This window comes from Emydura macquarii, unplaced genomic scaffold (assembly GCF_026122565.2).
Source record: "Emydura macquarii macquarii isolate MOO-44397 ecotype Brisbane River unplaced genomic scaffold, CSIRO-AGI_Emac_v2 contig_2369, whole genome shotgun sequence".
NCBI classification, from domain to species: domain Eukaryota; kingdom Metazoa; phylum Chordata; order Testudines; family Chelidae; genus Emydura; species Emydura macquarii.
In genome coordinates this window covers 2858010-2874275 of record NW_027132506.1, presented here as the reverse complement: position 1 = coordinate 2874275, position 16266 = coordinate 2858010, and the positions used below count along the sequence as shown (strand labels likewise).

General features: G+C 45.1%; 1 protein-coding gene across 3 annotated transcripts in view; it reads right to left on the bottom strand.

Annotated features, from left to right (window-relative positions):
* The window catches only part of DAG1 (dystroglycan 1), a 92302-nt gene that overhangs the window by 54223 nt on the left and 21813 nt on the right, over nt 1–16266 (bottom strand). The window contains exon 1 of one of the 3 annotated variants that reach the window (XM_067561234.1): nt 4517–4576. The exons of the other annotated variants lie outside the window; for them this stretch is intronic. The gene's annotated coding sequence lies outside the window, so the exon portion shown is untranslated. Of the gene's footprint in view, nt 1–4516; nt 4577–16266 lie in introns of those variants that run through there. 3 annotated transcript variants of the gene reach the window in all.

The following is a 16266-nucleotide window of genomic DNA, read 5'->3' as shown; positions in this document are numbered from 1 at the left end:
ATTTCAAGCATGGAGCTGCTAGAGCTTCGCCACAAAACCACTGTAATATATATATTAGCATGGGGACAATCATGTATTTTTCCCTAATTCTTGGAATTGGCTGAACGGTATTTGCTGAAACTTAAACTCAGCCAGAGGCAGACACCCAGCAGAGGAAATGCCAACTCCAACAGTTAAAGTTTTGCAAAGTTAGAAGCAGCTGAAAGCAGGGTCTTAAATGAGAAGTGTTGGACAAACGTAACTACAAGGGGTCTACAGCTGCCACTCTAACACAAATCGCATTCGGAAGATAGAACTGCTGCTTCCGTTTCAATAATTGAGTCAAGAGACCCAGTTCCACATCAACAGAAACTGTAACGTAGACAAGGACTGGCCAGGATTTAACTGAGCCAGATCAACATGGTTAGGTCCTGTCTACATAAACTTAACTAGGCCCTCAGATCCATATCTAGAGGGCCTTCAAGGGAGCTTTAACACTCATTGTTTGCAAAGTAGTTTAAGGACAGCGATTAAAAATTTACCAGACAGTTTTAATTATTCCCTGCCTTGGACACTGGTGCACCTCAGTCCTTCCTATTCTCTGCTTATGGCAAACAGTCTCTGTGGTCTCACTTCAGTTGTTGGGTGTAGCATGCAGGCTGCAGTGTTGGTGGCCTGTGATGTACAGGAGGTCAAACTAGATGACCTGGTAGTCCCTTCTGGCCTTAATCTCTATGGCGATGACTTACGAGTCAGAAGCCAATACCACCTCTCCCACTAGTGCGCTCTAGAGAGCAAAGAACACCCTGGTGACAGGCCTAGTTTCCAATCTGGTGCTGAGAATAATCTCTGGGGCCCCGCTCAGCAGCTCTAGCTAAACCTCTGAATAGGTCACCCCCTCTGGCTGCTAGAAAGCAACTCCACTACTCCACTTCCGAGCTTCCATGTGACGGATCTTGTCTTGAAGATCATTCTGTGTGGGCCTCTGCCCATCCTCAGAGCTTTCCCTAGCAGCAGTACAGTGACATGGATTATTCCTCAGTGTCACTACTGACCACAGCAGCTGTGAAACCGAGTGGTTCTGTTAGTTTCATTCTGTGGCTGAACAACAACTCTGAGCAGGGCATGGGATATAATGGATAAGGTGGGTACCAGTGCAAATAGCAGCATGATTATCTTTACTTTTTAATTGCTGCCTAACTATGCTTCAAAAATCAAAGCGTCCATGTGAAAACATGTCTAGCCCCTGCCTCCAGGAATAAAACCTCCAAACAGCACCTGTTACCTCTGGGTGCCTGCCCATGTCTGCAGATAGCTCTGAAGTGCCAGCTCACGCCATGGAGTGAACCAGGCTGACATGTAACTTGTCCTCTGTCACCTCTGCAGAGGGAGAATATTATGCAGTCACTCCTCAGTACCAAAAGGGTCAGCGAGTCCACAGGACAAAGGGGTGTGATTGGAGGGGAAAATATTCATATTAGCAAGGATCCTGGGAGCAGCAGCCGTAGGGAGATGTGGTGAACCAAAGAGCTACTCCAGCACACCTAAGTGCTGCACATACAGAACTTTATTTCCCAGTCCAATCAGCTTAAATTGTAATGGACAGACTGTTGACCAGACAATCACCATAGTCTTCCTGCACACACCTGTAAGGGGCACAGGAGTGGGCTCCTTTGTTTCTCCATGTCCCTACAGGCTTTATGCCCTTAAAAAGGTAGTTGATAGGCAGTGAAGCAGCAGACAATGTATGGAGAGAACAAGGAGGTGGAGTGCAACTTAAGCCTAGTGGGACTGCCCATGCAACAGAGGTTTAATATGCGGCACATTAATATGCGGCTCTGCACAGGGACCCCAGAGCAGTCTGCCGGCAGATTCAGGGGTAGCGTGCCATAAGGTCACATCTGAAAAGTTCTTGGGAACCTTAAGGCCTAGACATTTTTTAAATGAAAGTTTGCAGGGTCACTATCTCAAACATAGCAGAGTCCTGAAAATGCTTTTGATCTGCTATAGTTGAAAGTTACACTTGCTATCTTTTTTGTTTGTTTATATTCTGCATTTGACAGTACTTTGGGTTTACTCATGTTTCACCATTTTCCCTGCTGCATGGGAAAATTAGTTTCCTCTGTCCTATGGGTCTTCTACAAAGCAATAAGGGAGAAATGTTTTTACAAAAGAAAATGACTTGGAGCAGGTGTGATGATTGAAACTACCTTAAACTGTTTTTTAAAAAACTGACTATGTTTCAATTGTCAGTGTCCCTTTAAGTGCTACAGATTTTGATGGCTTTCCAACGATAGTCAGGTTTTCTTTCAATACTCCAGGAAGAACTCACGAGGTACTTCACCTATTACCATGTACACAGGCTGAAATGGCATAGCAATACCTGTAGAAAATCATCTAAGGAGAGAATCCTTCTAGCCACATCATCTGCAAGTTTGTGTTCACTCTGGCTTGTCCTAAAATGAAACTTCTACAGGGCTTCACTTTGATCAGAGACTCATTCAGGGTTTAGTACCAGCAAGTAGGTCAGAATGAATGCTGAGAGGGCTAGAACAAAGTTTCCAGAGTCACTTGTTGTTTAGCTTTGTTCCACTTGTAAGAAGGCCCCAAGCTTAGCAAGGGGTGTACATGTTTTGATGGTTTCTGCGATGGGAGAAAGTAAAAAGGACATGACAGATAGGGTCCCACAAAGTTTCCAGCCCCCCGCAGGACTTCTGGGGTAGGCTGAGGTCCCATGGGATCTGGTACAAGATTTGGAGCGATGAGCTCAGGGCCACTTCCTGTTTGCTGGTTTCCAGCAGTAAACCTGTGGGTTATGCTAGTCACTGCATTGGGGCTGGGAAGCAATTTTTCCCCATGCCACCAGACTGGCTAAGGCTGGTCGGGTTTTTTTTTGCCTTCCTCGCAGTGAAACCTAGGGGTTGGGTTTTGGGCAACTGTACAGCTTGAATTCTCCCCCGCCCAAAGATCACAGTTGTTTAGTTGTTGCACCTTTTGGCAGGTGCCTCGTGTAGGCACTTGCCGATTTAAGCTCCAGATCCTAAAAGGTAAGAGTGGGCATCCCCAAGGGCATCTCCTTACAAGATGGTGCTGGTTGGTGGACGTTGTGGAGGGCGAGGTCCCCTCTCACCTCCCCCCAAAAAGGGGGAGGGATGCTAGTGAGCACATGGAAGTACCCAGAGACCCTCCTAATGTAATGATTGGCTCCCCTGTGGTGGGAGCCTCAAGAACTGGCAACAGATCAATGGGGTGAAGTGACTGAGCTGTCCCTCCCAATGGGAACCTTGGATGTAATTTGACTAATAAACTTGGTTAAAACCCAAACCACATCTCTTTGCCGCCTTCCGTGTGATAAGCGCACCAGTGTACATTGCTAGCACAAGAAAGCTGCTCATAGATCAGCAGACAAACAGCCACTTTCCCTCACTCAGCTAGTGTTTGTATTTTATTTAAATCAATCACAGATTGTTCCCCGCTGACAGAACTTCCAGTGCCAAGTTCAAGGTGCTTAGAAATCAGGAGTGGCAGCACCAAGAGCATGAATTAGTCAAGAAGTGAACCTTTCTATTGACCTGGTGAAACAGCCCTGCACTCTCCTGCAGGTTGCAGCTTTGCAATTTGCAGCTGCATGGCTCTTTCACTTGCCAATTAAGATGCTCTCATCAATGCAAGATCTGTTTCACCAAATATCTTGTCATGGAAAAACAGGGCACCTTGTAGGAAAACTTGAGTCAGGATTGCTAACAGACTTAGTTCAGTGACCTTAGTTCATTGCACTGTAATTTGCTTCACAGTAGAATTCCTTGCCTCCTACACTGCTGCTCTGGAAGGCAGCCCTTTCCCATAACCTGCTTCCAACATCTACCATGTTATTTGCTTCCAAGCAAACATGCTATTAAGAGGTGCCAGATGTGGTGTGGGAGGTCTGCTGGACACAGGCTGAGCCAAGGCAGAAGTACACTCCCCAAACCCTCCCTTTCACCTAGTCTCCTTTAATAGGTGAGCCTGGAAGCCTCACCCTCCTCTCAGATGGGAGGCACAGAGCTCCATGTACCAAGCACCACCAGGGCAGCTGCACTACCTTTCACTCCTGAACCATAGTATATGCTAGAGGGGATGAGAGGCCATGTCAGCTATGCCAGAGGCAAACAGTAGCTGTTTATATAAATAAACCACTCTGTAACTAAGTCTGTCCTGACTGATAAGCACATCTGTCAGTCCCCACCTGCCGTCTGCATTCCTTTCTCAGACAGAGAACAGACAAACAGCTTATCAACCGCTGCAGAAGAGATTTAAGGGGAAAGCACAGGCCCAGCTTACACAAAATTAAGCAATTCCAGGTCACAAACGTGCCAAAGAAAAGTTTTTTTTCCATCAGGCTGGAAGAGCTGCTGAAGTGGATTTATTCCAGGAGGCCTGGTAGGCTCTTGAACAGCTGCCCTTTGTGTGGCGCTCATGTCCCTGCCAAGAAGTTACAATGAGAGTTTAAGTGGCACCCCCGACCCCCACCCCTTCGATCATTCTTTTCCCTGCATACCTGTTTAAAATCCCTTCAGACAGGGCAGGGACCCAGAGCAGTCTCTCCACTCTCAGCTTGGTCTGAAGTCTGTTTCTGCACTGCTCAACCACAGCCTTGAACAAAAGGAGATAAGCTGAAAAAGCACTCACCTCCCAAGGAGGGGCCAATTCTCCCAGCAGCTGAGAGAACAGGAGGGACAGCTGCAGAGCAGCCCACTCCCATGGGCCAGTGGACAAGTTCTCTCTGCATCCCACCTCTAGAGACGCTCTCGGGCAGGGGTTCTCACAACAAAGTTTTTGGTGGCCTCAGAGTGCAGCCGCCAACTCTTGCAGGTGGCTGCTGACAATTTTCCCTAAAATACTTAAGGAAAAACAAATAAATATGTATAGATACAGGTCCAAGGGCCAATCCCTCTCTGTCCCTGCCTCCCGCGGCCCTTCAGTGAGCATCCACCCCAAGGAAGGTCAGTAGGGAATGCACTGGCTGCCTGCAGAGTCCCAGGCTCCCTCCCGGCCACCGAATGCTGCAGCCACCTCCACTGACAAGAGCCGCCTCCAGCGCCGCATACACCGGCCCCACATGTCTCCAGAGGGGCTGGCCAGAGCTCCTGAGGAGGCTATGTGGTGCAGGGCGCTGATCCCTGCTGGCGGTGCCAGCGCAAACACCAAGGCAGTGCATCTCGCTACCTTTGGTAACAGCTATTCAGGAGCAATAGCTGGGAGCTGCAGGGAGGGGGCTCTGATTCCCAAGAGGGGAGACGGAGGGCTATAAGGGGAGGAAGTTTGCTGGGGAGGCATGACTCAAGCTGTTCGGGGGGGCAGCTGAACCTTTAAAATGTGCCCCCCCCCATCAACATATACAGTTTGGGAGGACACCGTTTCCCCCCCCTCCCAATCTCCACCCATGCTTTGGAGGCTGTTGTGGGTGCATTTGAGAAACTTTGCTTTAGCGGCTAGATGAACCTGGGTCTGTAACCGCTTTGGGCTCTGCCGAAGTTCAGAGCTGCAGTTTAGATTCCTGAGAAGAGCAATCAAATACACAGCATCTCAACATTTGCATCTGCTTTGTTATTCTCCAGCCAGCTCTGAAGGGTGGAGACCTTAAATATCACACTTTGGCTTAAAACATTTTGATAAATAGCACCCAAGATTCCTGTGACTGAAAAAGATCAGAGAAACATTTCTTGTTTTTCAGTTTGTTAACTGTGGGTACAGTCTGCTGTTATGGACTACGAGAACTGTAGAACCTTAAACTGGTAAGGAGTTCAGGGACATGGGGAGAACATTTAACTATTTTTAACTTTAAAAAAAGATTGACTAGATTTCAAGCTGGTTCCCTTTAAAGACAATTGTTCCCCCTCCCCTTAGACCCAGATCCTTTTTAAACTTGCTTTTCTGTAAGGTGACATTAACAAAAGACACTCCCTTAAGTGGGTAGCTGTAAGTTTTTGGGACCTAGTTGATGACCAGGCAGATGCATGTTTCTCCATACCTGGGAGATGAGCAAGCGGCAGCTCCCAGAGGAAGATGTCGCCAGAGAATGGTCCTATGTGCAATCTTGTACCCTGAGCCGGGGGACTCTGACAAACAGTGGTTCTATAAGCTGCAGAAGTCAGAACACAGGGGGCGCATAACCCATTTTACTAATTCCCAGCCTTGGATTCATTTTCCAGTCAGGAAGCAGCAGCCCAACCACAGCTGCAGGCTTAACAAGTAGGCTCCCTCTAGCTGCAGGGAACTATTTCATTCACACACAAACCCAGAGCCAGTTATTAGGGCTGGTCTACACTAGAAAGTTTTGTGGACAAAAGTCAGCTTTTGTTGACAAAACAGTGGAGGTGTAACACATTGAAATGCGCCTCCCACCGATGCAACTCCCCTGCTATGCCGACATAATAAAACCACCTCAACAACAGGTGTAGGGCATGTGTTGGCTTAGTGAGGGCGAGAGAGTGTCAGTGTAGACACTGCGTCCCTTACATCGGCTGTGGGGCTGTCATTCGTGTCAATTTCACCAGCTGGTCTCTGCTCCAGCTGGGAGCAGGGCAGAAGCCCAGGCACTTCTCCACCCACTCTGCACTGGGAGCCAGCCAGTGCAGCCTTGTCAATGTCACAGCGGAGCCATGAAATTTGCTAGGAATGGAGAAGTCCCAGGGGGCTTCCCCCAGCTCCTTGTGGGGAGTGGGGACGGGAGAAGCCCAGGGCAGCTTCTTTACCCATTTCCCGCCAGGAGCCAGGGCAGCTTTGTCAATTTGGGTCAATTCGGTGGGAGCCAGCTGAGGGATGAGAAGCCAGGGCAGCTGGACCCCACTGCCCAAGGGTGAGAAGCCTCAGGAGGCTTCCCCCTGGGAACGAGGAGGAGGGAATGGGGAAGCCGGAAGCTGGATCCCAGCAGGGAAGGAGGAGTGGGGCAGGGGCAGCCCACCGAGAGCCCAGGAGTCTGTGGGGCTCCCCACCCTGCCCCTCTTAGGTCAGTGGAAAAACTCCTGGTGAGGACGCATAACACCGACCCAAGGAGGGTAACGTGGACATCAGCCATCTTACTGCAGTGGCTGTAAATCAACCTATGTTAGCTTGACTTATTTTGCTAGTGTAGACAAGGCTTCAGTCTCAATATTAGAGACACAACTTGTTCACAGGACAGCTGTCCTGGTCAGCCCTTGAGTACACTTCTCATGCATAATCCGTATGTTCATTAGGGAGATGAAGTTACCTTGGAGCTGGGGAAGGAGAGAACTCATTAGCCAGTTAGCAGAATTTGATTAGCTGGCTGATGAGAGAGAGTTTGGTTTTATGGCTACTGGAGGAAATTTAATCAGGAACTTTCTATAAATTAACTATGCATAAAATGAGTGTGCCGTCTCAGTGCTCCGGAAGGTCAGGAAAGGTCTCCCTGTGCCCTGGGAACATGGGCTAGGAACTGCCTCAAGTGCTCTCAGCACTTACATTTAGGGAAGTGAATTTTCTTTCAGCAGCACAAGGATTGAATCTGTACAGAGGGACAGGCCAGTGACACCAGCCTCACCAGGCAACCGGAGTCATTCTCAGTCAACAGCAAGCTGTTGACATTTTCCCCTGAACAGCCCCAATATAATCCAGATGTCTAAACAGTCGCTACCCACAAAGCACAGCATCCAATGGTTTCTGGAGAGCCACAAATCTACTTACTGAGGCCCCCTGGAAGCCTGTTTATTGCGCCATGGCTGTACAAACATCAATTCCCACTGCTTACAGACTACCACCAACCAGGTTTTCTGCTCCAGGCTCTGGGACCCTACAGCAGGACATGCCATCTCTTGAAGGGCAGGCCCAAGCCCACCCCTTGTTATTGGGTCTTGCTCTTTCAGGACAGGCGTTTGGGGAATTGCATTTACCCAGGGGTTGGGAGCCGTGGGCTGGAAACAATGCGTGCTGGGGAAGCAAGCAGTGTTTCCTTTTGCTATGCAGGATGAGACACTGGGAGGGAGCAGCAGCCTGCTAGCCAGAATCCAGAAGGATAGGAACAAATCAGTGAGGCTCCCAAATAAGGGAGCTAGGGAAGCAACTTGGGAAGGTCTGGCCTTTATCCAGCCTGTGCCCAAGAGGCAAGCATAGGGAGGAGCTCTGAGGGAAGAGCAGGCAAAGATCTGCAGCTGAAGGGGCTGCCCATTTCACTGCTTAGGGCCTCCAGGCTGGAGGCTGTGGTAGAGGGAAGGAACGAGTTCTCCTACAGGAACCAGATTACAACCCTGCACCATGAGAGGCGGGCTCCTGAAGGCTGCGGCCCAGAAGGTGAGGACCTGGGGAAGGACTGGTTCACCGGAGCTGTTTGCTTTTGAGACTTGTTTGCCCAGAGAGGGAGGGCTTTGGACATTACTCTAAGTAGAGAGAGACCAAAACAGCAGCCGTGCCTGACACTGGAGGGGTAAAGCAAGTGCCTCATATCATGTACAGCCTGGAGCACACAAGGATCCCTACAGCTTTAGCCTGCCTGCTCCAGAGCCAAGCAGCAGGACACTGCTCCTATCTCCAGTGAATCTGCCAGCCCATGTCTTCAACTGAGCACTAAACTGGAGAGGGTGTTGCCCTGCTGCCTCTTTGAGTGGGCAAGAATAAAATGTGAGCTTGTCTCCATTCAGGCCACAGTTTGTCCTGTCCCCAGTTCACTGCTTCAGCCGTGAGGAGCTAACCACCACCTACCCCAGCAGAAAGCACCCCTCTATTTGGGGCAGTGAAGGTTGTCTGCTAGGATGTGATTGGGAGGGGGGGGAGAGGATTGAAGCTTCCCAAATCCTGGCCTGGACCCCAGTCTGCTGAAGACAGGGTGGGTGGGGAAGAGGGAACCCGTAGCTTGCCTGCTTCCCCAGCATTAGTTTGTGCTGGTGGCCCCTGCTACCACCATCCTGAACAGCGGCTATGGCAGGGGCCAAGGCTCCAGCACCGCTACAGGGGAGCATGTCTAGAACCATAGGATCAACTTAATCCAGCCTGTTCAGATCATGTTGACACTCAACTTCCATTGCTCCATAATGGCTCTCACCTGTCCACAAGAAATGCCACATGCGTAGTAGGCTGAATAAGGAAAGGCTTCAAATAATCCCTGGAGGCAGTGGCCAGCCTCAAAAGGTCATTGCACTAGCGGACAATGCATGGTCAAGAGAAGGGGTGAACTTGTGAACAGACAAGTGCCCAAACCGGTGGTCAGTTTCCCCCACTGGCCATCCCACCCCACTGGGAATGCAGTGCTCAGAGCAAGTTCTACTCTTCACTACTCGCATGCTATATTCCTGCAAAGTAGAGATACAGCTGAATGCAGCTTAATTTTAGGAACATGGGTTCCTATAGGCACTTCACACTACATAAATAGTAATACTTATAGTTAAATCAATTTACAATCAAATCTTCTTAATCCAAAACACACAACAGATTTCTTTGGAGCCAACCGTACATTTTAATCAGTTAATGGAACAAACACTTGGAGCCTGGTAGCTTACTCATTTCTGAAAGCCAGACTTCTGAGTCAACTGCACACAGAGTAATCATGCTGAAACGGTTACAGTCCTGCAATCCTCGCCTCAAAGTCTCTGCTCTAGGCTGGTATTAAATGGTATAAGAATAAAAATCTAGCTGCACAAGTCAGTTTTATGAGCTTTCCAGGCAAAACAGGATTGATGCATGCCTAGCTGGCGCTAAACTAGTGCACTGGGCACTCCCAGCAGTCACTAGTCACACCAGGTTAAAGGGCCCACATACACTAGTCTGCTCACACCTAGTTTCTTCCATAAAGAAGTGTTCTGCACAGACCTAATGCTAGATGAATCATCAACCCCCAACACCAATGCAATTTAGACAGTAAGCTCCTTGGGGGCAGGGATCATCTGTGCTCCCTGTTTGTGAATCACCTAGCACACCGAACCGTAATCCATGATATGGGTCCCTAGGCACTACCACAAAACGAACAGCAGATCTGTAGTCATCAAGATCAAAGGGTTAAAAGGAAATCTGGAAAGCACTTGAGAGAGGCAGTGTAAGTATTAAAGAGGCCAATACAGATGAAGGAAAATCCCCAACCACTGATGTCCAAAGGCAATACCCAGGAGATCTGTTTTGAGTCCTCCCAGCTTAGCCAAGCAGCAGGGTAAAATTGACCTGATAGTCAGTTTCATGCTGCCTGCAGGGTTCTCAACAGCAGCAGTTTAAGGGATTAATTTTGTCATTCCCTCTCCAGCTGCCTGGTAAAACTCTGAGCTACAGCAGAGACACTGTGATGTGTGGAGACTCAGGGAGACAGCACTACAACAGATCACATTTGGACACCTTTCTTTGCAGGCAGAAGTAGGAACTTTAAAAAGGAAAGTTTAAATTCTGCAGAAGTGGTAGCCAAGCTCCCCACCTTCCCATATGCATTAGGGAAAGTTTCTTACTTGCCACTAGCAAATGGATTTTTAAGTCCTACTGCAGGGTCCATCACTGCAGGGAGGAGTGTGCCATGGAAATGTACATATACAGTACAGAACTGACATCAAGGCCAGCTGCCTAGCAGAAGAGCCATTAATGAGCCCTGGACATCAGAACACTACGTACAACACAGAATATGAAAGTATTATTTAACTACTGACCCCTCCTGAGGTCTTCTTCCAGGGACTCCTCACTACAGCAGGCCACAGAACCTTAGCTTCCCTGAGTGGCAAACCATTTTCCTCTGATTCCCAGTGGGTTTGTTTTTTTTTATATATATATATATATATTGTAACAGTAGGAGGAGAATATAAAAACCTCACACTGGCCTGAGTGACTCCAGAGGCTAAAATAAACATGCCAAGCCTTATTTGTGATGGAGTAAAAATAGTTTCTTTTTCCTCCCTTCCCAGGACCTCCACTTTGCAGATAAAAGCTTCACAGGTTAACTATAAAAAGACCTAAACCCTAAACCACAGCAGAAACAGCAGGCGTGTTTTGGTTGGAGCATTGTTAGTTTTTCTAGAACTCAACCAAAGCCAGCAAGGGTTTGTCTACACAGTGCAACAAAGCGAGCCTCCCAGTCTGGGTTGGCACATTTGAACTAGCACTCATGCTAGCGCGCTACAAATAGCTGGGCAGAGAGCACTTTGAAGTTGCAGCTCAGGCTGAAACTTGGGCTCTGAAGCCTCCCCAACCCCCAGGTTTCAGAGCCAGTCTGTTGACCCAGGCCGGGAAGCTCACTTCTGCGAGCTGTATAGACATAAACCAAGTCAGAATGCTGGTTTTTAGGCTCCGCTTTCTCCCTCTGGGCAAAGGGCCGGGCACTGTAACTGCCCCTTTAAACCAGAGTGCCTTTGATTTAAATCAAAGCAATTCAGATCAATTTTAATCAGACTGAAATAAGCAAGCAGGAAACCTTTATTTAAATCACTGATTTTAATCAGGATTTGCATTGTACTTCAGTTATTTTCCAAAAGAAAGGCTGATTCTCACCGGTTGATAATCATTAAAACATATTGATTTGCAACTAAATATAGCCTTTACACTAAGTTTAGTGCTTCTTTTTCCTTAATCAGGAGAATACCCTATATCTATGCACATTTATATTTAAGCAGTTATACAGCTTAACTTACGTCTATGCAGACTCTTAATTTTTTATTATGATAGACAATGGTGTATTATGCATTTTTTATTTATTTAGATGATTGACACAAATCACAAGTAAAAAATTAACTATTTGGATGGAAATTCAAATTCTATTAAAAATGCACAGAACAGTTTCCCTCCTCCCCCTTTTTTTTTTAAAAGGTAAACACTACCTTAAAGGTGTTGGATACATAAAAGACTATCAAAATATGTTTTGCATTTAAAACTACCTGATTTATTAAACAGAGGAAGTACTATCTGTATTTAGTTAATTGAACTGATTGTTTCTGATCATCCTTCAAGATTTTAAAACTAGTAGATCTCATCCTCTCACACCAAGTTTTTATTCATGGATTGGAAGAGGAAAACAAGCTTTCCTGCTTTTTCAACTCCCAACTGCTTTTTGTTGACTTTGAATGAGCTAGTCATTGAACTGAACTAGTTGAAATAAACTGAAATGAAGAAAATTTTCTCTTTGCACATGGAGAAGAGGCTACTTCTGTCAAAAGTAGGTTTAGCACTTAAACTCAGATTCCAGGGGTTGGCTAGTGAATTCCACCAGTTCAGTGGTTTGACTCTCTTTAAAACTTGGTAGCAAGCATGTTATTTTTTAATTTAATTTAAATGTTTTTAATAGCTTATAGTAAGCTTAGGCCTTTACCACAGGTTGCTCAATTTCAAATTTAATTTTAAGCATGTTTATTTTTTTAAACCCTGTATTTAATTTAAATAAAAATCCAATATAAATAAGCAGTCAGATTTTATTTATTTATTTTTAATCGGTTTTTATCCACCCTGCTTTAAACAGAAACTGCCCTGCTTCTAATATACGTCAAATTTGAAACAAGTCTGAAGTTCTTACTTGGATAGTTTTCAGAAGTAAAACACTCATTTCTAAAGGGTGTTTACAAAAGCTAGTGCTAAATAAGGTTGCAGTCACAACAGACTCATGGGAAAACAAAGCAAACTCAGCAAATTTCTTCCTACACAGAAAGCGAAAGATAGCAATGAAATTAATATTTTGACAGAGAGAGTCACACTGAAGGAGAATCCCTTCCTATGAAGTCCCATCTAATTAACTCTTTTGGGGTCCAAAGGTAGCATCTGCATCTGGATTCTACATTAATCAAAACAGGTTACTGGAGTAAAGACAGTAAGAAACTTGCTAACATAAGTTTAATCACAACATAGCTTTCAAACATAGATCAACCTGACCCATAAGCAAATGCTAGCCTATTTATGTGTGTGTACACACACACACACACACACACACACACACACACACAGGACTGCTGGCATTTACTTAAGGTGCACTAAAGTGCCTAGGCTAAAATGCCAGCAAATACATCCGCCACAGCATAGTCCAGCATATAAAGTTCATGTGAACCGCCAGCTCAAGGAACCTTGCCACTTGGAATCACAAACAAAAACCAGCAGGTCAAAGTTAACCCTCCCTTTAGAGATCCCAGGCCAGAAAAACTCCTGACAGTGACAAGAAAATCTGACATTCTCCTAAGCACTAATAGTATCAGAGTTGAGGGATCAAGTGATGCTTTAAAAAGATTTGAACATACCCCTGCAGCACCGGTATCAGGGAGTGCACTGGCTCCATGGCAGTCCCAGCAGTGCTCCAGCTACAAAGGTCATTTTCCTCTGACTCCCACATTCCTGCTCTAAAGTTCAGCTTCAAAAATCGGGGCTAAAATTAAGGCAAGGGCAGTAACTTTGGGGGATGCTGACATAGCAGCAGCATAGAAAGAAAGACCTGAACTCCTCAAGCCCAGCCATAAGAGGCTCACTCACTACCTTTGTATTTTTCAACATCCTTTTAAGATGTGGACACCAGAACAGTATACAGTATTCCAGTATTGGTGGCACCAATGCCATACGCAGAGTAAAATCACCTCACCTTGCTCCTACTAACTTCTCCCATTTATACAGCCACGAGCCCTTTTTGCCACAGTACTGCACTTGGAGCTCATGTTCACTTGTTTGTGCAAAATCCTTCCAGAGGCACTGCTCTCCAGGATACAGTCCCCATTCTGTGTGTATGGCCTGCCTTCCTGGTTCCTAGTTGCATACTTTTGCATTTCATGGTGTTGCATGGCATTTTGTTCACATGGATCCAGCACATCAAGCAATCCAGATTGCTCTGTGACTATCCTGTCCTCATTATTTACAGTTCCCCTCCCATCTCTGCACATTTTAATCAAGTTATTTTATATTGACTTCCAGACCACTGATGGAAAAACTGAATAGTGTCAGGCCTCATACCAATCCCTGTGGAACCCCACTAGAAAACCCCCTATTTGAGGATGATTTTCCAATGACCACACTTTGAGATGGCAGTCATTTCTTAATCAATTTCATTGATTACAGTGCTAATTTTTAATCAATGTTTAATACTAAATCTTACAAAACCCTATGCATATTTAACTGATGCAGTTACTATTATCAACCAAACTTGCTCCTTAATATAGCTACCACTTCACTCATGCAGGTTGCAGATGTACCCTCACCAGCCCTCATCTTTCCCCTTTTGCCAACCTCATATTTTGTTTTCGTGGCATGTTGAATCTCCAGTACGTCTTATTCGGATTTCTCCAGGGCATAGTGGAGCACGTTTCATTGTTACCACATTTGGGCATTGCAAAAATGTTAGTCATGTAATAAAAGGCAGAATCTTGACCATAACTTGCGTGATGACTGTTTCAGTCTTTCATAATCTATAGCCAAAACCAGGGTGGATAAAAGTCAATGACTTTTTTTAAAATTAAAAAAAAAAAAAAAAAAAATCAGATTTTTAAAATTTAAAATCAGTTTTTTATTTTTTTAAAAAAATCAATAAAATACTAAATGTCTCTCTCATTTAAAAAAATAACAGTTACAATTAAATCTGATCACAAACATGCTAAACCTACATAATGGTGATGCCATAAGTCTATTCCCTATTCCCTACTTCAGCATAATTCAGCTTTCCCAAGGGAACCGCATCCTATACTTGTTTTCTCAAAAAACAGAAGTGCCAGTGAGTTTTATGGGGCTTACTCCAAAATTAAGTGCACTCTAAGTGCAGTCAGTCTTAGATTTTTTGGTCATTTGGAATCAGATCTGCATCCTTGCTGAAAAAAATGTAAATGATTAACTGAATAATAAAGTGAGAAGGACTGAGAAGAACGACTATTCAAAATCATTTTTGAATTTTGTTTCAGGACCCCATTTAAGTGTAAGAGACTTTGACTGTGACTGTCTATGTGTGACAACGTCAGAGTCATCCATTGGTACTTTTAGCAGCAGTGATGCAACTAAACGTATTTCAGACCACAAAGCATCAGTAGCAAGCAAAAGATTTCAATCATCCTGTAAAACCACCACCATAGATGGATTTGTAGTAAGGAACAACAAATACCAACAAGACACCATAGATGAAAAGATTGCTCATTTCATTTATGACACAAGTTCTCCTTTTCGCATTGTTAACAATAAACACTTCATTGACATGGTTGACCCTTACAACCAGGTACCCTCCACCTGGTAGATCAGACATTGGTGGAAGGTTGCTAGATACAGCGTATGAGAAGGAACTTGAACAGTGTCCTAGAAATACTGAGGGGAAATTTGCCGATTTAAGCCTTGATGGGCGGAGCAATGTACACAATGATCCAGTAACATGTGCCTGTGTGACAACAGAAGATGGGGTTGCATAGCTTTCAGAAACAATAGATACATCGGAAAATGCCCACACAACAGAATATTTAAAAAGTGGCAGTGAAAGCTGTAATCAACTGTGAACAAAAATTCAACTGTCATGTGTGCAGTTCTGTCCACAGACAATGCTGCAAACATGGCAAAGATGAGAAGATACTTAGAAGAAGAAATGGAAGGATGCTCCTTAGTAACATATGGCTGCAGTGCCCATTTAATGCATCTTTTGGCCAAAGTCTTAAGTATGTCTTCTCAAGGAACAAAAGAAAATGTTGAAGTCACAAAGTACTTCCGTAACCACCATTTTGCTTCAGCTTCACTGAAAAGAGCAGGGGGATCCAAACTAATTCTTCATCAAGATGTTCGATGGAATTCTTTGGTTGATTGTTTTAACAATTTATTAAGATCTTGCCTATTCTCATAAAACTTTGTGAAGAAAACCATGATAAAATAGATGGAAGTATCTCATCCAAAGTAGCTAACATTGGATTAAAGAGGAATGTAGAGTATACTGAAGCCTATAACCATAGCCTTAAACAAACTTCAGAGAAATTGTTGCTGTATTGTTGATGCTGTAGAAATTTGGAAGGCACTTCAAGAGACATTGAAGAAATACCTTTTAGAAAGTTAAACTGCAGGCAATAAAGAAGCAAATGGATCAAGCACTAACTCCACCTCATTTTCTTGCGAACATTCTCAACCCCAGATACAAAGGTAGATGCCTAACTTCTGAAGAAGAGGATACTGCTATGGCATGGGCATCTCAAAATCACTCCTCAGTTATGCCAGTCAATAAATTTCAGGGCTGGTGTGGAACCATTTCAACAGTACATGTTTACTGATGATGTTTTGAACAAAGTCACTCTCCCGAATTGGTGGAAATCATTAGCCAGGCACCTTGAAACAGAGTTCCTTCAGTTGCTAAGCCAACTTTTCACAGCAGTAGCTTACTCTGCAGGCACAGAGAGAATATTTTCA